This window comes from Vipera berus, assembly GCF_964194415.1.
Source record: "Vipera berus genome assembly, chromosome: 3".
Lineage (NCBI taxonomy): Eukaryota > Metazoa > Chordata > Lepidosauria > Squamata > Viperidae > Vipera > Vipera berus.
In genome coordinates, this window is record NC_138204.1 from 39,307,588 (window position 1) to 39,329,127 (window position 21,540).

The window sequence follows — 21,540 nt, forward strand, 5'->3', positions numbered from 1 at the left end:
ACACACACCCCAAGCGGCATTATTACAAAGTCAGCTTAATTGCCCCCAACAATCTGGGTCCTCATTTTACCTACCTCGGAAGGATGGAAGGCTGAGTCGGCTCTTAACTTGTAATTTTTTATTCTAATTTTCTTTTTAGGACTTTTTAACTTTTTATTATATTGTAAGCCGCTCAGAGTCACTGCATCAGTGCGATGGCAGCATAGAAATTTAATAAATGAATAAATAAACATTATGAAGAGAGTCCAGTTCTATTCTATAATGTAAGGGGGAAGGATTACATTGCAGCCTAACTGCAGTTGTTAAATCTGTCTTTCACTTAAATCGCCTATGATCAACAGTGTTCAATATAGTTATAGTCGTATTTTTGGCTTTTGTTCCTTAAGATACTGACTGGATAAGGTACTGCTGAAAATCTGTAGATTAGTCTCCAGTAGAAACAATTTCCCCCTAGCTCCCCTTCTCTGGCCTTCAAGAGCATTCATCTGTATCTTGTGGCATCTCCATCTGCCCCTAACTGTTTTGGGTCATTGGTTGTATGTGAATGTTCTGTCATGAATTCAGTGACTGGGCTCACATATCAAGCTACTGCATAAGATACAATGGGTCACTGAACAAGCTGCAATAGATACAGTCAAGCATTGTATTAAGCTATAAATCATGGTCTGAATAACTACCATTATATATTTGGAAGATCATGTATGCCTTTACTTCCAGAGATATATATGGCCTAAACTGTTCTGCTCTTAGGTATTTGGGTTTCTAGAATAAAATCACTATTCAACTTTGGGATCTCATCTACTGTATTTTTCATATACAAAAATATATGATGCTTTCTACAATCCTTTTATTATATCATTTGTTAGCTCACACTTTAAACATATAATGCAATTGTTTATGTGTTGCTTAACCACCCAGAATCATTGAGAGTCAGGCAATACATAAATTTCATCATCATCAACAACAATCTCAGTGACTGGATTTCCTGTGAAGATATGGCTAACACCTTACAGGCCCAGAGAATCTCTGGACTGTCATTTTTCCAGCTTAACAACAGAAGGAACACACTTTCCTTTTGTTTTTGTTTTTCCTCTCCTGCGTTAGGGAGACTCCTAGAATCATCCCTCAAGATCCTCTGAAAATAACAGTCTGCAAATAGTTTCAGAAGCAGTGCTTGCATGAGCCGAAGCTTTTGTCTTGTTGGACAAAACAGCCATTTTGGAATTTATTTTTCAAACAGACAATAAGTTGTGCCCTTCTTAACCAATTTATGAGAGTATACCTTTATTAGCAAAAAGAAGCTGTCTTTTGCCACAGCTTATTACTTTTTGAAGCTGTGTACCGTTTTTGAGACTTCTTATTGTTAAATGACAAGAGGGTTGCTGGAGGCAGCTAAAATGTGGAGTACTTTTTCTTTTGAAATTTGATGGAGAGATCTAAGGATAAAAGTAGTGGTTTCATCTCACTATTTTTAAAGTAATCTGTAGCTCTGAATTGCTTTATTGTGGGTGGTTGAAATTTTCCGATTTTCTTGAAATCTGATTGGCCAAAAATGGAATCTTTAAAAGCTCCATACAGAAAATTAGTTATAGCATAAATCGGCTAGGGACTAAAGATACAAATCATACAGATGATATTTTAAAAGAATAATAGACACAATTAGGTGTAGAAAATTATCAACCCATTGTGACAACTCCACAAATACTGGACAATGCAAATAACTATAACTTTGGATTAGAAATCTAACACCAACTTTTATTATGAAGATGGTTTGAATAAAACCCTCACAGCACAATCAAAACAAGAGTGCCAAGCAAATTCACAATTTTTAAGCGGTCAAGTTTGGATTTTTTTTTCTTCATGGATACTAACAAGTTTGAGATTTTTTTGAGAAAAAAAAGATATAATAGACATCTCAGAGAAGAAGACTTTATTCTGTGAAGAAGTGTTCCAGGTTAATCTACAACATACATACATACATACATACATACATACATACATACATACATTTATTTATTTATTTATTTATTTATTTATTTATTTATTTATTTATTTATTTATTTATTTATTTATTTATTATTGGGACTTATATGCCGCCCTATCTCCCGAAGGACTCAGGGCGGCTAACAACAATAAAACACAATAATACAAATGTTAAACAAAAAGATTAAACTTACAAGCCCCAGTGATAAAATATTAAAAACATCACCGTGGGGATTGCTGTACCCACCCCCATCCCCTCAGGTCCCAAGACCCCCTATCCCATCGCCGTGACCATCTACCAACCTGGACTGAGGAAGGTCCGGCAAAATCCCCCCATCTTTCTGCCGGGCCTTACATTCCTCCCCCCTCCCTAACCCATTAAAAAGTTTAAAAAGAAAATCCCGAAGCCTCCTTTTCGTGCCATGCCACCTCTCGGGGTCCCAAGACCCGTCATTAAGGAACCGGTGACATAGGTTAGAGGGCCACACCTGAGAGAGGGGGGACTCCCTCAGGGCAAAAAGTTCACCCATGGAGTAAAATGTTGAGATGATTAAAAGCAGGAGGGAACATATTGGCAGGACAGATGGAAAGAGATATTAAAACCCCAGAGCTAGACAGTGACTCCTGAACGTGGTCGCCCTCTCACAGCGACCATGATCTTTCAGTTTCAGGGAGAACCACTATCCAACTTCTGGCTGGTCGTAGGGAGGGAAAAGTCCGATGACTGGGATGATGGTAAGTCAATATTGCTGAAGGCATCCACAGCTCCGGCGATGAGAAGTTGTAAATTAGTCCCGGGCATCAGGTTCCCAGCCTGGCCAATAACAGCCAGGCCCCCCCCCTGAACCCAGCATCATCGAGCCCCACCACCAACACCTCCAAGCCTCCAAGATGTCAGATGGCGGCTACAAAGTCCGGGCCAGTCATCCATCACCAACTCATAGATAAAATCATGACCACAAGGGCTGTAAGAGGCCGCAGAACACAGAAATAATTACTGACGATGGAGGAGGCTCACCCCTGATCTTAAATATATATAGTCCCAAGGGGGCTCCGCAGTCATAGGTACCACAATCCGTAGAAGCCACCACAGTATCACAGGCCTCGATCACCTCAGGCCCTGGGTGCCTCGAGTGATAATGCACCCGGCTCGCCCCGGCTTGCTCCGCCTCCTGTCCTCCAGCTGCTTCGTCAGGCGCCTCCACTCTCCACAAACAGCCCCAAAAGGGCCTCCACGGAGGAGGAAGCTCACCCTCGGCCCGTCGATTGGCTCGCCACCACTCTCCCAGGAAACTCCGCCGGAGGGGAAGACTCGGCAATCAGCTGTTAGTCAGGCATTCAGCTCTCTGATCAGCTGTTAATCGGGTGTTCGGCATTGCAGCGTTCAGCGTTGCAGGCCCCAGATGCTTCACCACCACCTCGTCACTGTCCTCTGGCAGCCTCGAACGGTCGCCGTGGCCCTGGGGGCTCCCGTCGCCCCGCCAATCAGCTTGGGCATTCAGCTTGCTGATCAGCTGTTATTTTTTTTTAAATTCCATTTATATCTCGCCCTTCTTAGCAGTAGCCTTCATTCTATGTATATGCCTGCTTATTAGGGCTTTCACACACACCCCAAGCGGCATTATTACAAAGTCAGCTTAATTGCCCCCAACAATCTGGGTCCTCATTTTACCTACCTCGGAAGGATGGAAGGCTGAGTCAACCTTGAGCCTGGTGGGATGCGAACCTGCACTAATTGCAGGCAGCTGGTGTTACTTAAGGAGGCATTAGCCCACTGCTCCACCAAGGCTCTTGTTAGTTGGGCGTTCAGCGTTGCAGGCCCCAGACACTTCGCCACCACCTCGTCAATGTCTTCCAGCAGCCTCAAAAAAGTTCGCCGCAGCCCCGGGGGCTCCCGTCGCCCCGCCAAGGCCGCACAGCAACCAACGGCCCTACAATGTCCAAAGGACAAAAATCGGTCTCCTGCATCTAAGGCTCAGCCGCGGACCGCGGCCATCTTCATCGGAGGTAAAAAAAAAACAACTTTGGGACTCCTTTTCCATGAACTGAGAATTTCTTGAAGAAAAGAGATTTGATAAACACTCCTGAGAAGAAAAATACTTTATTTTATGAAGATAAGCTGGAGTGAGTGACTTAAATTTAATCATTGAATTAGTTGGGATGGATTTCATAAGTTTGATATATGTATTGAAAGAAAGTTCTAAGGTACTTTTGTATTTATAGAAGAAAAAGATTTTACTCCATTAAGACAAGTTGGAAGGAGTGACTTAAATAATGAGTCAATTGGAATTAGGATGGATTTTCATCAGTTTGATATTTATAATTGAAAGAAAGCTTGATCTAAAGTTTGAAAAGTCATGTTTCCTTTATATATAATGCTTAAATAACTCCTAAAGTTTGTAAAATATTTTTGAAAATGTATTTGAAAAAATCAACGTTAAGAGAAAGTTAAAAAACAGGATGGAAAAATCTAGTTTTAAAAAGGATGCATACAAGAAGAAAAACAATATTCTATATGGGTAACTTGGAAGGAATGATCTAAATTTAATGAGTTACTTGTAGTTAGTTGGAATTTTATAGGTTTGAAAGTGAACTTTAAACTATGTATGCTAAGAGGAAGTTTAAAAAGATGTATTAGAATGTTTTAATTTTAGAAATGTTTTTAAACAAAAGCTTAGTGTTTTAAAATGGATGAAAAAAAAATATTTTTCCCTTTAAGGCTAAAGAACCTGACAGAATACAGTGAATTTTGTTAATATAAATGGTGATAGTTTATAAAAATTATTAAGTGCAAATAGAAATACATATTATTTCAATGGCAAGGAAGATAAAGCAGTAATGGTTAAATTGGTCTATTCAAAGAGGAGTATATACTGTATTTATGTTTTTTATTTGGATATCACTTCTGGATTTTGTGCTTGGGAAGAAAAAAACTGAAACTTTGACTTTGGTTTTGCCGATTAGATAGATTTGTTGTTATAGAAATGGCTAGTTACATACTTTGTATTTTATATATTGATAAAACAACAACATCTGTGACCAACCATAATAAAATCTGCCTTTCCCAGGTCCTTGGGAAGGACACAAGTGGTGGATGAAAATGCCAAACACATGTCTGACTGTATGACCAGTATAATAATCTAACTATAAGTGCTGTCTTGGCTCATAACACAGCACATTTAACTGTAATTGGAAAAAAAAACTGTGAATAATCATTGTGGCAATACTAGAGGTCAGTAGAAAATCTGTATTGGAAAAATATCCATTTGTCAATTACAAAAGGCCACATTGCTTGGATCTGCAAATATACAGGTAGTCCTCGAGTTACGAGTGTAATGGAGCCTGCCCGTTCCATTTGTAACTCGAAAACTCGTAGAGTGAATCTCGTACTTTGAACAAGATCACTCCCTTGCTTGTTAAGATGCACACAGCTTGTTAAGTGTACATGAGATATCTCAGGGTGGGGAAGGCCACAGGGGGGCCTAGTGATGGAATAAGTGGCCAAGGCCTTCCCAACCCACTAAGACACCTCATGCTTCCCCCTCCCTTCCTGCTGAGCCGGACTCACCTACCTTGAAAAGATCCATCTCCTCTCTGCCCTGGTTTCTCCCTTTGAGGGAGAAGAGAGTCGATGGAAGCTCCTGAGTGCCCATAATATCACATGGGTTCAGGCACCGATCCTCTTTTGCAGAGAATGGGAGCCTGAACTCTCGTAGTGTTTGCTCCTGCCCACAATTTTTACCAGGAGACCTTGGGGAAACTGGAAGCTCCGTCTGCATGCAAATGCACACTTAGAAACAGAGCGCCTCACTCTGTGGCTCTGTTTTCGCCAGAAAAAGCCATTTCTCAAGCCCGCTCCTAGCAAAAACGGAGACGAAGAGCAAGGTGCGCTCACTCTAGAGGCTTGTTTTCATCAGGAAGGGGCTTGAGAAATGGCTTTATCTGAGGAAAACAAGCCTCTGAACCCTGATGCTGGCGGAGTGAGGCAGCGGTGGCTGGAGCAGACCCTTCCCTGTCTCCCCTTGCTTCCCCAAAGCCTCCCTTCACTAACCTCCTTTTCAGCTCTGTTCTGTGCCACCGCATGCAGGGCAACAAAAGAAGCCTGTGGGACAACCTAAAAAAAAAAAGTTCAATCAGACCTTCCAACTTGGCAAGATTTTTTTTTTACGAGATGTTAGAAGGTCAAATTGATCTCTTTTTTTAGTCCCACAAACTACTTTTATTGCCATGGACATGGAGAATGGAGCTGGAAAGGAGGTTAGTGAAGGAATGTGGTTGTCCTGGGGTGGGGGTTAGGATTTGGCATTGTAAGTTGTGGAGTGTTTGTGCTTTGGTGGGGTTATTAAAAACGCAGGGATTCCCTATGTTTTGAAGCACCCTTTGTGGCTGCACGGAAAGGAGTGCTCTGTTTCTCAAGTGCCCCATTCCAGGCATATGAAATTTGGAGTCTACGCCAGATCTCCATTGGGATAAAAAGTCTTTCAGCATCTATAGAGTGCTTCCAAATGCAGCCAGTCCCTGTGTTTGGAAGCACTCCATAGTGAAAGGCTTTGGGGAAGAGTAGGGAGATGGAGAAGCATGTGGTCTACTCTGGCTGCCACTGCCTCACTTCCCCAGCATTGGGGCCCGGAGGCTTGTTTTCGCTGGAAACAGCCAAGCCAGCCTTATTGAGAGCAATCCTGCGAAAAGAAGCCTCCAGAGCGAGCCAACCTTATTGACAGCAATCCTGCGAAAACAAGCCTCCAGAGTGAGCCGGCCTTATTAAGAGCAATCCTGCTCTGCGCCTCCATTTCCTTTCACTTGGAGCAGAGAAGAGAAACTCAAGCCACTGCTGCTCAATGAGTGACGAGGAGGAGGAGAAGAGTAGTGAGGATTTGTGCCAGCTGGCTGGCCAGGCGAGGACTAGGTTGGGCGGGTGGCTGGCTGGCTGGGGAGGGGGATCATGGCTGCTCAGGTGGTTGCCGCTGCTGCCAGCTGGGATGCGGGTGTAAGGGACCCAGCCCTGCAATGCCTCCCCACTCAGTTGAAGGCTTCATTCCTGCCCTTAAACTAAGGCTGGCACACATGAGCGACCAGCATACCCGGGCCATAGATAGTATTGGTTCCTGCGCCTGGCCAATTCCGATTCCACGCTTTACCCTATAAGCATGCAAATGAAGCAAACACTCCCCCTCCCACAGAGAATGGAAGATTCCGGGGGCCATGATCTTTTGTAAAGAATTTGTGTTTGAACTTGTGCAATATTACAGCACACAGGAGCTTCCACTGTCAACGCAAAAAGCATTTCCAAGCCGACTCTCCTCTCCCTCAGAGAAAGAAACCACTGCAGAGAAGAGACAGATTTTGCAAGTGAGTCCAGCATGACAGGAAGGGAGGGGGAAGCAGTTGTGGGAAGCGGGGAGAGGAATAGGGTGAATATTGCAGAGCCTCTGCAGTCAGTCACTCGTAAGGGTGAACGACTGCTGTGGTGCTGCAATAGTTGTAATTTTGGGATTTGCCTGTAAACACTAGGGTGTGTTGATCATGTAACTTCGAATGAGCGTTGTGAACACTTGTAATTTAGGGATTACCTGTACTCCACTAGTGTGTGAAGACTACACCAACATAGCTGTGACTTCACATTATTCTGCATGTAATAATAATCTAACCATCATTATAACTTGGTTAGAAAGAAGAAAATCCACTTAGTAGTACATGTGAATGCTTTTATCTGTACTTGCGTTATATATGTGACTAGTCCACTTACTTAAGCTGAGTGCTATATGCTGATTTTAGCTTTTATTTGAGTCTTGGCAGTGATATAGTTGATTGATCAGTTATGGTTAGGTCTCGTTAATGGACAGTTGTTTCCTGAGGGACAGAAGACTTTTAAGCACATGCAACAGCTGTATGTTTTATGTTAAGATTGTTTCCTACATCTTTGGCTTCTCCAAACTGTATCCTCAAATCCAGGATTTGATAACTGTCTCCATCCAATGAATACCAAGATGTATTCAAGTAAAAAAAAATGCTTTCCTGGAAAGTATATCCATATGGTAAAGGTCCAAATTTTAGTCTGATTACCCATTTTCATTTTGGTAACTTCGTACAAGTACAGTTACAGCAACATTCATTTACCAGGATAGAGGACCTAACTTACTAAGTCCATCTATCAATAAACACATTAAAACCAGAAGCTATGGTCTCAAACACTTTCTAAGTTTCTGAGGTCTGGTTCAAATATTTTGTTAAATAAAAAATGTGCTTTATGTAGTTCCGGTTTGCCATATTGTATAAATGCAGTCGTCGTACTTTATTAAACATAGCTTATAGTTCATTTACTATGTTGTATAAATCCAATAAATCAAGATGAAAGAAACCATGGGTTAGTAAAATATGCACATCTGACAAAAAGGAAATGAGATTAGTCTGTCTAGCCTTGGATCACTCAATAATATTAAAAGTACAACCTTTGTTTCTGTCCTTCACTCGCCTTCAAAGAAATATGAACAAAAGAAAAACATCTCTTTTCCTTGTACATGCTGTAGGACTGAACAACTGAAGGCAAAATGTGCAAGGAACTATTCACATGGTCTTTGTCTGCAACTCTTTTTTAAAAAGTCATGCTTTCTCCAAAGGTCATGAAGATGCCCTCCACAGCTGCCATGCAATTCTGGAAAAGGATTCATTTGGTTTAAGGAGTAGCACATAGGTATTTTGTTTGCAACCTAGCACAGGCCAAAGCACCTTTTCCCTTTCAAATTCAAAGCATTGCACAACTTAATGTTCTTCTGGGTACCTTTTGGAAGAATCTTATATTTTCTACCTCTCTTTCCCACAGTAAAAACACAATCAGACAAAACATGAGAGATCTCCTTCCTTGGAGCATAATGACAGCAAGTATACTACTGAAATGTAGTCAACAAATGAGGTCAGCAAGGGATGGAGTCATGCCTGCAAACAAAACAATGCAGTTACTGACAATACCAGTTCAGGCAGGGGTCCCCAACCCCAGTCGTCGACCGGTACCAATCCGCGGCATGTCAGCAACCGGGCCACACAAACAAGCAAAGCCCCATCTGCGGGATGCAGGCAGCACACAAAACCACACCCCCTCCAGTCCGTGTAAGTGGTTCCTGGTGCCCAAAAGGTTGGGAACCTCTGAGTTAAGGGACCAAAGACGTTCCGGTGGAATGCTAAAGAAGCACAATGCTTTCAGTGCACTTTCTACTGCAATTATTATTTGCTTAACTCCTTGCGATTCACTACTAAATCTACTAGTGAATCTACTTATGAATCTACTACTAAATTCCTGCAGCAAGGAATTACAGCTTTACAACTGTTTTTTCTATGATTTCAGTGTTTCTCCCTCAACTCTGTATCAAGCGTACTGCTAGCACCACTGTCAGACACTGATACATTGCATTATCAAAATAAAAGCAGCTACATCCTACGAGCTCAGGGATAACAAAGGCTAACTTTGACAAAGCAATGAAATAATTTAAGCAGTGTGCACAAACAAAAATATACACACAACTGCATCTTTGGTTCACTCAACTCCTATTCTGTACTGTCATTAAATCGCTTGGTTTGATTGGGTGAGACCTGGCTTAAAAACAGCAATTCAAGCTGTTATTGTCTCCTTTAATTCTAAAATCCTAGAACAGTTTAGCTTCTTCATTTCCTAATACTTTGTCTACTTTGTGATCCCACCAGTTCTTGCTTACAGGAAAATGGTGTTTCTTGCAGATATTCCAATGCACCATTTTTGTCATGAAGTTGTTTGTAACCAGTCTGTGCAATCTTCTTGCAGTAACTCACTAAATGGTCAGCTTCTTTGCAAAGACATCATTTGTTGTTTGTTGCTGTCTTCTAAATATATGCATTTATATGAATTTGCCCCTCTTGTCCCTCTCTTCATCTTTCCTTCTATTAGCCATTGCCAGGTCTTATTATCTACTTTGCCTGCTAGTTCTTTATGTCCTGCCTATGTAATACTTTGTCTTTCTACATCTCTTTTCTATTCTTTATTTGGTCTTTCTTATAGGCCAGTTTGATCTCTTTGGTATTTAGTAAGCTTTCATGGTATACTAGCTTTAGTGCATTGTCTTCATTGTCCTTCAGATATTTTTAATGCCTTTTCTTCTTCTTTAATTGCCTGATGTACTTACAACATTCTAGACCAACCTATGCTCCTTGGTAAACAGAGCCTGTCAATATCACCACATGGAAGAAAGGCCATGATTCATTGCCATTATTGTTGTGGCCTTGCTATCCAGGGCTATCCAGGGCTATCCAGGGCTCAAGTCTAGTCCACTATTCCAGTTATATATCTAATACCTGGAATTTCCCAGTTATTGATAGTATTTTCTCCACTGAATTTAGACTTTAAGAACTTCTTCACTCTTCTTTTGTATTCATTGCTGAACTTCTTGACTTCAACTTGATGTTGTCAATCTGAAGGATACCCAGGTGTTTGTAATGATCTTCATCCAGACTCTTGATGTTATTGCCATAGGGCAGGGGTAGGCAACCTCGGCTCTTTTATGACTCATGGACATCAACTCCCAAAATTCCTCAGTCAGCTATGCTATGCTGACTGAGGAATTTTGGGAGTTTCATTTCATTTCATTTCATTTATTATATTTGTATACCGCCCTTCTCCCGAAGGACTCAGGGCGGTGAACAGGGCACATAAAAATACAGAATACAAAAATTAAAAAAGAATTAAATAAGAGCTCGAGCTAAAAACAGTAGAGTAATAAAAATCCCCAATAAAAACCCCAGCACATCCCCCATCAGGCCAGGCCGGCTTGCTCAAATAGGTAGGTCTTCAGGCCGCGTCGGAAGGAGCGAAGGTCAGGTGCCATCCGGAGCTCAACCGGCAGCTGATTCCATAAAGCCGGGGCGCCCACAGAGAAGGCCCTCCCCCTGGGGGCCACCAGCCAACATTCTCTGACCGGTGGCACCCTGAGGAGGCCCTCTCTGTGGGAACGCACAGGGTGGAGGGAAGTTGACGCCGGCAGCAGGTGATCCCCGAGGTACTCCGGACCCATGCCATGTAGGGCCTTGAAAACCATTACCAAAACCTTGAAGTCCATGAGTCATAAAAGAGCCGAGGTTGCCTACCCCTGCCATAGGGCATCTTGATTCCTTCAATTTTCATTATTTTTCCCCTGTTGATGTTAAAGATGGCACATTTGTCCAGTCCAAACTCCACTGCAGTATCATTATTGCTACCATTGAGCTGGTGCTTATATTTAATATCATAGTATTGTCATCTTTTAATATTTGTGTTAGCTGTTTTTGGAGGAGGTGTAACATGTTTCAATGCTGAAAACCTTATTCTGTTTTTTTGTGATATTCTAGAATGATCAGTTATTAGTTGTTTCAATTCTTGCTGTCCAGCTAGAGGACTTTATTCTTTCTGGTTTGTTGAATATTAATGCTGATTTCCTCTGCTATTGATTCCCCCTGGTTTACTTCTATTGTCTGAACTATTTCTAGCAAAGTTTAAATTTCTCTGCTGTAGGTAGATCTTTGCAGTTCTTCCGATTCTATATCTGTGAATACTTCATTTCATATTGTAAATCAATATTGATCTGCTAGTCTCTGTTCTGTTATTTCTGATTCTGGATGTTGTTCTTTCCAGAACTTCCAGTTCTTTTCAGATATGCTCTTCTCACTGGATTTTGTAATAGCAAATAATTACTTTACTTTGTCATTATAATTATTGGTAATCTGCTTTGTGTTATAACATTTATTGTTTTCACTCTATTTTGTGCTATTTATAGGCTGCTTGTGGAGTATTTTGGCAACTGAACAGCATATAAACTGCAGTAAATAAAATCAACTTCTTATGCAATTCAAAAACATGATGACAAAGCCCTATTAACAAGACAGAATGAAATCAGCTTAGCCTGGACCAAGCAAGTTCAGCAGCCACAGAATGCTGAATGTTAGAGGACAAAATCAAGTTCATGGTGAAGAAATGGAAGAGAATACCAGGGCTGAGGCCATGTGTGAATGACTGGTTGAGACTCCTAAACAAAAACATCTTAGTTGGTAAAAGTTCATACTGTGAGAAAGTTGATATTCAACACGGAACCAAGAAACAGTCTTTTCATATAAATTGACACACCATGTGACAGAAAGTTTTCCCATGTAAGGAAATCCCACTGAGCGTGCCTGTACAGGGGCAAACCTAGATCCCTGTACAGGTCCTATCATTAATCTGTGTCTCATATCTATTCAAAACATACAGGCCACCTGAATTGGCCATTTTCACTTCAGAGCGTTTTCACAATCTGATCCATTACATAACCGACTATAAAACTGAATCCTCTGGAAATTCTGAAACAAACTAGTAAGTAGATGGCTTTATATATTACATAACCTGTTTTATAGGTTTGGACTGTGTGTTGTACTGTATAAACAAGCCACTGTGGCTTGTAAACCAAGATAAATTGCATATTGTCTCTCCTTGAACTCAGTTATGTGGCTTTCAGGACAGTTTTAAAAAGAAATCAGATTCTCCATGATTTTGGCCATCGCAGCACTTGAATATTTTGCATGATTTAATTTGCAGCTAAATGTAATCCAGATACTGTATTTTTCTTCCAGAACAACATCAATGTTTTCAATAGAAATTACTGAACTTATCTTCAGTTTTATGGTTTACACACTCCAAGTTCTCTCCCCAATATTTCTGGGTATATAAAGCAGCAATAAAGAACATCTGGCAAAAAATAGATTTAGGATGAACAACTGGAAGAGCATTTACATAAATGGATTAGGAACATATAATTGTGAAGAAGAAATTTAACACTACTCCATAAATGGCATGAGATCAGCATTAGATTTATTATACTTAAAAAATCTCTCTAATGGAACTTTAAAAATTAATCACTTCCTGTGATTTCTAAGAATGGCCCTTCCTATCAAATATGGTAAATTTGGTTTCATCATTGTTTGGTCAAAAGCAAAGAATCTAATTCTGTCAGATCTTCAGTGACTGAGCTCAAATTTTCCAATATTTGTATTTCCATCTAATACTGCACTTTTCAACCATTTAGTTTCAACCGATTAGAAAAAGATATGAATAATGGAAGTAAATACTACATTCTTCTGTATAACATCTGGATTTATGAAGCACTTCATATATTTCATTGTCTCTCTTCTATGAAAAAACAGTAACTTCAATAAGTTGCAAAACAAGTGTCACCACATGCATGACTGCAAGTTGAAAATGAGTGCTAAAAATAAATACTGGGCATTTATTTCAAATGCTCTATCTTATTTAAGTCTATCTTAAAAAGCTTAAAAAGTGTTTCCTCTTTACAACCAAATGGTCCAGAATAGTTTGATTTAAAAGAAATGTGGATCCTGGCTCCTGCAAGAGAGAGAGGGTGAGAAATTCAGTTGATATAAGAATGCTAGTTTAAAGGGAAAAGTGGTATAAATATAGTATAGAATTCTTCCAATCGGGTAAATTTATTAGGCTGTTACAATGAACAAAACAAAGTCAGGAGATCTGTGATTTAATTTCAGTCACAGGAATCCTGCTCATTTCTCAAAATGTATAAAATGAAATGCTGCAGTTTTGAAGTATTAATTTGTAGTTGTTAATTTTAGTTAAAAGACATATTATTCTACTAAAAGGCCGAAATAAAAAGATTTACCTAAAAATGAAGATACAATTAAGAAGTAACAAAAAATATGCAATTAAATCCAGTCAGGAAAACTCTGCCAATAAGATAACAAGCCTAAGAGAACACATATTTGATTATTCATATTAACCACTGCAGCTAGGATTGTGTTTGCACAAAACTAGAAGGCACTGAAAGCTCCTCCAGAAGAAGAGGTGATCAGGAAAATAATGGAATGTGCGGAAATGAATAGATTAACAATGATAATTAAAGATAAGACAGAGTCAGAGTATTATGAAATTTGGGGAAAATTTTATGAGTGGGTGAAAAAGAGAATATGCTTAAAAGACAGCTAACACTAATTTAGATGGAAGAAAAATGAGGAGATAAGGATATTATCACACCTAATATAGACATTGAAAATCTAAGGAGAGGAGCTGCTCGGACATCACCCCTGAATTGTATAGGAAAAGGAATGGGAGGGAAGAAAGGAGAGGAGAGAGGGAAGAGAGTAGAGGAGGGGGAAGGAAGTAGGAAGGTTGGAGGGAAAGAAGAGAAGTGGGGAGAAACGGGAGGGGAGTGGTGAGGAAAAGGGGAGAGGAGAGGAAGAAGAGGGAAGTAGGAAAGAAAGGAGAAAGGGAAAAAGAAAGTAGAGAAGAGGGAAGAAAGAGAAGGAGGGTGGATACAGTGAAAGAGGAAATGGACGAGCAGCACCCAAACTTACGTGTATATATTTATGTATGGTGATATATTTGTTGACTTGTTTGTGGAAGAAATGGGAAAATAAAATATTATATATATATATATGTATGTATGTATATGTATATATACAAAAAAAATTTACACAAATATGAGCTGCCACTGCTGTGGCTACTGCCTGTAGATGGCCTTGGGCTAGGCTGAAACAGGAAATAAGATTTGTCCCGTGTCTGGGACCAATCAAGTGTAATATATATATATATATACATATATATATATATATATATATATATATATATATATATATATATATATATATATATATATATATATATATATATATATATATATATATATATATATATATATATATATAAAATCTAAAAAAAGATAACACACCTAATCATCCTCTAAAACATGGCTTTTCAACCAAGACTTTTCAACCAGTGGTATGGGTACCACCTGTGGTACATTGGCACCCGAAAGGTGGTACGCAACCATCCTAGAAAAGTGGTAATTGGGAGGGGAATGAGCTGAACCGGTGGCAGCACCGCACAAGCCTGAGCGAGAGATGGCTGGAGTTGCAGGGCTGTCAGGGCTGAGCAAAAGTGCTAGGATCAGTGCCAGGCTCCAGCTGGAGCTTGGCGCTGATCCTGGCGCTTCTGCTGAGCCTGGAAGAAGCGCTGATCAGCTGGAATGTTGCCGCATTTCCAGGGTCTTGTGATTTACATTCAGATGCTTGGCAACTGATTCATATTTATGATGGTCACAGTGTCCCAGGGCCATGTGAAGTGACCAAAACCTGCTGCAACCACCCAGCAGAGGGGGGAAATAAAAACCAAACACCCCCCCACCCCACCCCCACTGCCAATGCTCAACAGAAATGCTCACAATGAAAACCTCCGACAGGAGGAAGAGCGCCGCTAGGCGGGCAGGCGTCTTGCTCGTCTGTGGCTTGGGGGTCACTGTTGTAAGTCAAGAACTACCTGTACTTCATCACTTTTTTTCTCTTTTTTGGTCACATTTTTGACACCTTGCTAGGCGACTGGTAGTACCCGGATGTTGCCATATCCTAAAAGTGGTACAATGGGTGAAAAGGTTGAAAAGCCCTGCTCTAAAATCTTTACAGAATTAAAAATAACTGTGATAACTGTAAAATGTTTTGTTTATTTTATTTATTTTAACCAAACAATATTGAAATCCAATTTTATCATGTTTTCCCTAGTAATTAGGCTACTGTGTAGTAGTGGACAAACTTTATTTGGAGCATATCTGAGTTATTTTTCCTTCCCTTCCCTCTCAAAAATTCAGTTTTAGTTAATAATAAATATGTTAGAAAAGTGAAAAAAGATATGATACTGATATTTCTGAGGTTACCTAAAATGAATTGGCCGAGGAGTAATAATAATCATTCACAAATGTCAATGAAGTGAATCAAATCAAATAAATTCTTCCTTTTAAATGCATAACCCTCCTGACATATAAGAATTCCCTGAAGTCAAATTTAGATTTGCCAAGAAGGTTGATTTTTTTTAGGATTATTTAATCCTGTACATAGGACATAGCCAAGTAAGAGAAGACAAAAAAAGAAAGTAGAACTGTCTACTGGAATATTAGAATCCTTTTTTGCCAAACTTGTCCAACATTTGCTTTTCCATGATGGACAACCAAATGTAAATGGAAAGCGATAAGCAAGACATATATGACAGAATAGGATAAATCTTACTTCCTTTCCCTTAAGCCAGTACTCAGAGCCATACTGCTTCCAATACTGTAGGTAATATACAACCACTAACACTGCATATTAATAACTTTTCTCTGTCAGAAATTTGTGAACTAGTTATGTACTAGTTCAGGGGTAGGCAAACTTGGCTCTTTTATGACTCATGGACTTCAACTCCCAGAATTCCTGAGCCAGCTATGCTGGGAATTGAAGTCCATGAGTCATAAAAGAGCCAAGGTTGCCTACCCCTGTACTAGTTGAAATGGTATGTGGGAATCATCTTGGGAGGCCAGGGGAAGAGATGCTGCCCAGTGAATGAACAAGTAAGAAAAGACATAGTCCACAGAGAAAGAAACTCAGAAAGGGGAACTTCCCTACCTTCTTGGGTTGTAAAAGAGATGTGGGAGATTTTTGCTATCAAACCTGCAAGATTCTGTCAATACTTTACAATAAAGTAGAATGGGCTCATCTGTTCGTGTGTCCTGTTTTGTCTACCTGAGAAGGCTGTCACCAGTTGATAGGAAACCCTTTTTAAAGTCAGCCTATGTCCATCACTATTTCGTGTAATAACAAATTACACAATTTAACCATGACTTAATTACTTTCATTTGTCCTGAAACACACTATTCAGCTTCAATAGACCATTCTAGTTACTATACTAGGAGAGATGGGGAAAAATATGGCTTATCCATGTTCTTAGAATGAATATTACCTACACCTTTGTCATGTTCCCACTTCAACCTTTGAAAAAAAATAACTGTTAAAACCATCCTAATCTTGCTACACAGGGAAGTTTCCTTAAAACAATTCTACATCTTATTCCAGATAAACATTGCGTTGCTGTACATAAGGAAAATCATTATTACTTAAAATGCAGTTTTCTACAATTATCACCTATCATATGACCAATACCACATTTGTCAAATTTGAATCCTTGATATTATTCAGTAGACATGGCTGTCACATATCTCAAAGTCCTCTACTTGCATAAAGTCAGTGGTATTCTCACGTTTTCTCTGCATATGAAAAGGTAAAGATGTCCTTGAATCAAACTTGATTCCTGGTGGTTACATGGACACAGGCATGAATTTATCTTGACAACTATGCAGAAGTGGTTTGCCCTTATTCCATGATGTGTTTTGACCTTTCAATCTAGCATAACTTCTTGGTATTCCTTGGCATTCTTTCAAATGCTAACCAGAGCCCAGACAAGTTCAGCTAGGTTTTGCCATCTACTGAAATGTGGAAAGGCAGCTTTGCCAACATCTGAATTAGCCTTCTGTTAAGAAAAGGGCAAAAAAGAACAGTTTTGATTAATCTGTAAAACTTTCTGGATTATTTCATTCATGATACAAAATTGCCAGACTTTAATTTTTACTTTAAAAAAACTTTAAATATTACATCACATAACTGTTACATAAATTTGATGTCATTTAATAAAGGCATGTTTAAAAATAAAATAGACTCTTCCCATCCCAAGTTAGGCCATTGAATCAAAGAATGCTTGAAGGAAAACCAGAAGTAGCTCTGTAAGTTAAAAAGAGCAACAGGCTCAATTATGGTACTGAAAAGAAATTCCTCGGCTTAATGTGAATTCAGGAGTGCTTTATTCTCTAACCCTAAGAGCACAGCTTAACTCTAAACAACTATTCTTTATTGGAATCTAATTGTTAAATCATGTGGTCTAAGGGAGGGAGGGAGGGAGGGAGGGAAGGAAGGAAGGAAGGAAGGAAGGAAGGAAGGAAGGAAGGAAGGAAGGAAGGAAGGAAGGAAGGAAGGAAGGAAGGAAGGAAGATCATCTCCTGTATTAAGGAACTTATTTGTGTGGGAAAAACAGAGGTAGTGGGAAGAAAGATACAAGTCCTTCAGCATTAGTATTAAAATAAGAAGCCATTACTTAATTTCAGACTTCCACTGTGTAATACAAAAATCATTCAACTTCCTATTCTTCACAATGCCCCCTAAAAGTCAACCTAAGAATATTCATCATTAGATTTGGAAATTATAAATCAATTAGTGATGATAATAAATTATTATCGTTCACTTTTACTTTATACTTCCAAGGGGTACCTTGATTATACAGCAAGGAGCTTAAGAGTTTTATATCACATTAGCCAGCACTAAAACATTTCCTTTGAAACCTGGCCATGAAGTTGCATTCATCTGATTTAATAATGCATCCATTTTTGGCAAATGCTTATACAAACTAAAGCAGATTCCCGAGTTTCAGACTTTCTCTAACAAAAAGTGCTGAACATTCCATGATGTACTCCATTTGCTAAAAAGAAACAAAAGTTGGTAAGAAAGTCCAGCACATTACATGCTATTTACCCTGTGAATTGGATTGTTCAAATCACAAACAAGAAGCCTTTGTACATTGTCTATTATCCTTTCAGCCCAAGACTCCAATATTATTCTGTGCTTACCTTACCAATCTAGCTGCCTTTGTTAATCCTGAATGATGCCAATTTCAGACAAGCTCTTGTATGTCTTATATGATTCAATTTGCTAGCTCAGGGATTCTCTCAGTCATTGACCCAATTAGATAGAGAAAGAGTGGGAACAGCCCTTGCCGTTTCAAGAATAGAAGAAAATTCTGCATGGTAATAATTGAATTGCCAGCATTCTCATAGAGACACTGGTCAGCACAGGGCTCACCTGCCAACTATCTTTTGTTTTGTTTTTACTGCAAGAACATCTAAAAGGAATACTGCAGTAAAAGGAAATGCAAAAAAATGGCTTTGAAAGATTTCACACTTTAGACATGCATGATTGAGGTACATCATCCCCTGCAATAAAATTGGTCCATCCCAAATGCACATTCCACTGACAATATAAGCACACTACACTGCTTTCATCAGACGAGCCAATGGAAATATTGGAACCTTCCACTGAAAGCTATAGGGTATGTGACAAAAGAATCTTGCCACTTTTTAAACTCTAACAAACGTAAACAATCATGATATTAGAATGCAGATTTGGACTTGGATCCCGTTTATGCATCAATCAGTGTCTTCGTGAATGTAATGTTACTTACATCCTTTGAAAAGTTTAGAATTGTTTCCAAAGGGTCTCTCATAGAAACTGTTAAGGGTCCATGATGTTGTTGGATCAACTCTTTCCAGAGCAATAAATTATAGAACTATGTAAAAATGAAGTATGATATATAATTTACAAGTCACATGTTTTACTTCAGTGAAACAGTGATTTATCCAACAAGAAACTAAATCTCCACATCTTAACTAGCAGAAGTGTACTAGACTATGTCTTGTAGCTGAGAAGAAACAGCTATCATTACAAATGGCAGGCCTCACCGAGGGGAACACTTCATGCCACTATGCTGCAGCCACCATTCCAAAAACAGTTGCCTGCATAGTATCTGCTTCAATGCCTCTGATGTAACAAGATTCCACTGCAAGAGCAATTCAAAGCATATATAAACACTCATTATGTCAAGAGTCCGAAGGACAAATATTTCTTCCGTTGGTCGCCAACACACAGTATTATATTTTCAGGAGATAGCCATCCTTAATCCATTTTATGGCATCACTCAGCTATCAAATTGATGATGCAAAGCTTGTCTTTATTACAATACTTCAGTACAGTGCAGGATGGATGACATTTCTAAGGCCATTTCTCCACTAACAACTTCACAGCATCCTCCAGCCCTCACTGGTATAAAGCCTGTTCCTCATTGCTATTGTGCCACAACAGGGGTTGGATGACTCTAAAGGTACTGAAAGTCATGGAAATGACTGAAGTAGTTTCAGTTATGGACCTGGCATCCATCAACTGGGAAGGCTTTTTTGTCTGTCCTACTCCACCCCTTTAGGAAGAATCCCTGCAAGCCTGCAAGTATTCGAAGGCTGAGACGGCAGCCACACCTCACAGCCTGGCACGCCAGACTTCAAGGGAACTGCCAGCCACTCAAGTCTAAAGAGGAATGTTCTGCTCTGCCTTTCCTAAGAAACCAAGAGGACCCGAAGGCTGCAAAGACCATCCTGCTTCCCCACCTCCCCTTTAATTTACCTGTCTCTCTCTGCCCTCTGATTCTTTGCATCCTTCCTTTTATCTCCGGGGAGAAGAAGATCAGAGCTGAGAAAAAAGACCACCCTAACCCTACCACTATGTGGTTGATTGTGTGTGGGTGTGGGTTTGGGGGGGGGTCAGGTGTCTGGCGAGATTTAGTTTGACAGGAGAGTTTGTTTTGACTTTGCACCTCCGCCATTTTTATCGAGGTTCCCCCCCCCCGACACACACACACACACACATCCTCGGACCCCAACGAATTCCCGTTGTCGCAGCCAAAATGGAGTTTGCCTGTCACTCCCACGCAGACCTGGCCCCTGCCCTGCCCTGCCCTGCCCTGCCGAAATCTAATGGGAGCGTCAGGATCCAGGGATGCTTGCCGTCCCCTTTAGCAAAGGGAGAAACGCTCGGCTTGTGAAACCGACGCCGATGCCGAATCCTGAAGTGGTCAACTAGTTCGCTCTGGCTCCGGCGACCGCAAGCTTCAAATCCAAAAGCGAGAAAGTAACCCGGCCGCTCCGCCAGGCTTTCTGAGAGCCGGATCCCGAAGTCCCTCCTGGAGAGGGCAGGCTGGGCAAGCCAGCTTCAATACCCAAGTCCAGGGGAGCGGCTGAAGGTCCGCGAGGAGCCCCAACGCTCGCCGGGGGACCAAGGTGCAAACTTTACTAGCTCCGAGTCGGCGCCTCTACCTCTCGCGGCGCTTCCCTGCCCCCCGACTCCAGCCCCACCGCGCACCCAGCCCTTTACCTTTGGCGCGCCTTCACAGCCGCTCCGCCGGCGCGTCCTTGCGGCGGGACACGCCGCTCCCCATTTTCTTCTCCCCAGCGCGCTGCGTGCCGGGCGGTCGGTCGGTCCGGATTCGTCTGCCGTGGCTGAGACTCAGCAGCGCGAGCACGTGCCCAGGCCCTTTCGGCTCTGGCGCCAGGAAACGGCTGGCATCGCCTCGCTTCGTCCCTCTGGCGGGGCTGCCTGGCTCTGCCACTCCGCCGCTCGGCACACGCGCGCAGCTTTTGGGAGGAGGCGCCGCACGGCGCGGCAGCAGGCTGCCTGTGCGCTGCTCGCCGCCAAGCTGAGCTTCAGGCTCCTCTGGGGGCTGCCGGGGAAGAAGAGAAGAGAGCGCAAGGAAGGGCTGCAGCGACCCCCGGAGTCCGAGGAAAGGACTGCGTCTCGTTTTTGGCCCGCTTGTTCGCGCTACCTATTGTCGACCTGTTTTTGCTGTCAAGAGATCCAAACGCAAGTTAGAACGTGATCTTCTCCAAGAACTCTGGTAACCGGCTGCTTTTCTATCTGACGTTAGAGGTATTTCCGCGGAATTCTTTGTCTGACTTACTACGGCAGATAGTACTCGTGTGCTTTCCGTTGCCCAGGTACGCGGCAGACACAAATTCAAGGGAAGAACGCCTGCAGAGATAAGGGAAGCGTCCCCCTCATTGAATTTATCTGCGCTCAGCGATTTAAGCCCATAAGAAATTTGTAACG

At 41.0% G+C, this 21,540-nt stretch overlaps 1 protein-coding gene across 2 annotated transcripts in view; it reads right to left on the bottom strand.

Moving 5' to 3' along the window:
• TAFA3 (TAFA chemokine like family member 3) overlaps positions 1-21,014 on the bottom strand; it is a 94,581-nt gene extending 73,567 nt beyond the window's left edge. Inside the window, exon 1 of one of the 2 annotated variants that reach the window (XM_081322434.1) lies at positions 20,809-21,014. The gene's annotated coding sequence lies outside the window, so the exon portion shown is untranslated. The remainder of the gene's footprint in view (positions 1-20,808) is intronic. The other variant, XM_081322435.1, reaches the window with a different exon arrangement.
• Between the last annotated feature and the right edge of the window lie 526 nt (positions 21,015-21,540).